At 45.4% G+C, this 2,730-nt stretch overlaps 1 pseudogene; it reads left to right on the top strand.

Moving 5' to 3' along the window:
- Positions 1-994: 994 nt before the first annotated feature.
- On the top strand, positions 995-1,995 carry LOC128572635 (threonine aspartase 1-like; annotated as a pseudogene).
- Positions 1,996-2,730: the final 735 nt, after the last annotated feature.

Genomic DNA, 2,730 nt, shown 5'->3' with positions numbered 1-2,730 from the left:
GATGACAGAGTAAGACTCTGTGTTTAAAAAAAAAAAAAGCACCATATTTGAAATACATGTAGAAAACAGGCCTCCTCCATATTTTGCATTAGAGTCAGATATACCCATTTATAAGTTAGTTCAGCTTTGACTTTGAACTTTTAACTATATATCCGGTCACAATGATAGGATTGAAGCTGCTTTCATAAATCTGTGACAGCTACTCCAGGCTGCCAGCCAAGCCACCATGAATTGCAGAGCGGTGAGTCTCTGGTCTACCGGCATTTCTCAGCATTCTCAGTGAGCACTTACTGAGTTATTACTTTGTTCACACATTATGAACGACTGTGAATTTTTTCCCCATATCAACAGTATCCCCTCTTTAACAATGAAAATACATTGCGGCATTAGGAAGGTTGAGAACCACTGCCATAGACTTCCTACGGATTTTCACATCCATGACAGTACATATTCTTGGGGCACTTGTGGTAGTGATTTCCACCCTGTCAACCAGCAGCTTCAGCAACAGTGGACACTGTGAATTCACCACAGTGAGTGGTGGGGGTAGGGTAGGGAGGCGGGAAGGGTTCCGAGTTCAGGACCCAGTGACCTGAACACACAGGAACCTCCATGCTTCAGAACGTCATGACAGAGCAAACGCGTGTGTTTTTCTAAGACCTTAACATCTGGAGATATGCCATCAGCCTGGGAAGGGAGTGGGGCCCAGCCTGCCTCTTAGTTTGGTTTATTCTGAGGAGATTCTCCAAACTAGAGTAGAATCATCAGAGATGAAATGAGTGATGGGAGGTGCCATAACAAAAGGTGAAAAATCGCAATTGTTTGTGAAAAGCATGCTGTTACCGCCCAGAAGCATTATCTCAGCAAAGAACAGCAGTGGTGACAAGGTTTTTCCGTGAGGTGTCTGCTGAGGCACCCCCTGGGCTCCTGGGGGAGCTCGCCCAGCCCCAGACAAGGGGGAAGGATCTGTTTTCTTCTTTCCATTCTTTCAGAAGTTATGTTTGCCCCAAAGATAGGCTGCTGTGCGTTTCAAAGGCTGACGGGAAAACCTAGGCAGAAAAATAGCTCTCAGACACCCTGTGACTCAGGCTCTAAGCGTAGCAAGGAGCTCCAGGAAACTCCAGAAGCTGCCCAGGGCGCTTGGCATGAAGATGCATTAAAATTCTGTCCAGACAAGCTCTCAGCTGGCAGAATTCCTCCCTGCTTTCTAGTTGGAGAAGGAGCCTACAGATGGGCAGTAGATCATGGAATACCCTCCTTCCCTCCTAACATCATGACCACAAGATTCAGTTTAGCTGCATTTAAAAGAAACAAGAGGAAACTAGACTGGCAGAAAGGGTGGAAACAGCTTTCATTCAACTAAAGAAAAGAAGGCAATCAAGTGAAAAGGAAAACGACTCAGGCACTTTGGACACAGTAGGTGCTGTGGTTGTGGACCACGAAGGGAACGTTGCTGCTGCTGTCTCCAGGCAGGCTTGGCCTTGAAACATCCAGGGAGAGCTGGGCAGGCTGCTCTTTATGGATGTGGCTGCTGGGCTGAACATACTGGAGCTCATAATCCCTACTCCCACTCATTCTCAGTGTTGTACGCACCATGCTGGCTAAAGAATGTTCACATGCCTTACAAGCTGAACATGCTCACCAAGCTTTGTTGGAAACTATGCAAGTTTATCAGCTCACCTTTCCTTGCCAGTGAGGACGGTGCACTTGGTGGAGTGATTGTTCTCCGATCGTGCAGATGTTCAGAGCCCGACTCCTCCCAAAATAAGCAGACGCTTCTAGTGGAATTTCTGTGGAGCCACACGCCAGAAAGCATGTGTGTTGGATATATGTCAGCCCAGGGTGGGAAAGCCAAGACTCACATTTCAAGACTCCCTCCTGGTGCTGTGGCAGGACAGTCCGTGGCAATCGAAGGTGGGGTTTGCCACCTGGAGAACCCAGTGAACTGACCCGTCAGACTGAGCGTGGAGCCTTTGAGATGCATTTCACAACCTGAACTATTTGGGCTTTTTAACTGAAATTAGACGTTTTATCTTCCTTGTTTTATAATTCCTATTGCAACCTCATGCACCCTCGAGGCACAAGTGCTGCTGTAGCCAGTGCTTGGTGACAAGTGGGCCCAGGCGGGTGAGTAGGACAGTGCACGCCTGGGTGTGCATGTGTGTGCGTGCGAGTGCGTGCGAGTGCGTGCTTGCTTCTCCCTTGATGAAACAGAAACTCCTCATTGTGTAACCTAAGACCAGGAATGATTAAATTGTCTTTGCAAAATGTGTGCTTTAACTGTTTACGAGTAAAACCTAAAGTTGCAGGAAACATTTTTATTTCATAAAGACGTACCAGCTGTCATCAGTGTAATGTGTCAGACTGAAGAGTAAATCTACTTGTCTAAATGATTTTGACAGTGGTAGTGCTCCTTTTAATAACAGTAATAAGTAATAAAGCGTTTTTACTTGATACCCAGTTTAAGTGGATCCTGTGGTAACTTAAACTGTTGCTCTCATCCCTCATATGGGGCATTTTTCTTTAACAAAGAATGGTTTCAGGGAAACACAATCTAGCAGAGATTAAGGTCAGAACCTCTTTGAATAATAGTCTGATAAAGTTTGTACTTCTTTCCACAAGCTTTTCTAAGCTTAAATATTGCATAATCTGTGAGCTGTATGTACTGTATTATGAACGGATATGTAAAGAGGTCATACAGTAATGCACAGTCCTTAATTGTGTATAATGGAA

Source organism: Nycticebus coucang, chromosome 20 (genome assembly GCF_027406575.1).
Source record: "Nycticebus coucang isolate mNycCou1 chromosome 20, mNycCou1.pri, whole genome shotgun sequence".
Classification (NCBI taxonomy): domain Eukaryota; kingdom Metazoa; phylum Chordata; class Mammalia; order Primates; family Lorisidae; genus Nycticebus; species Nycticebus coucang.
The sequence above is the reverse complement of the archived record's forward strand: the minus strand, read 5'-3'. Positions and strand labels throughout refer to the sequence as shown.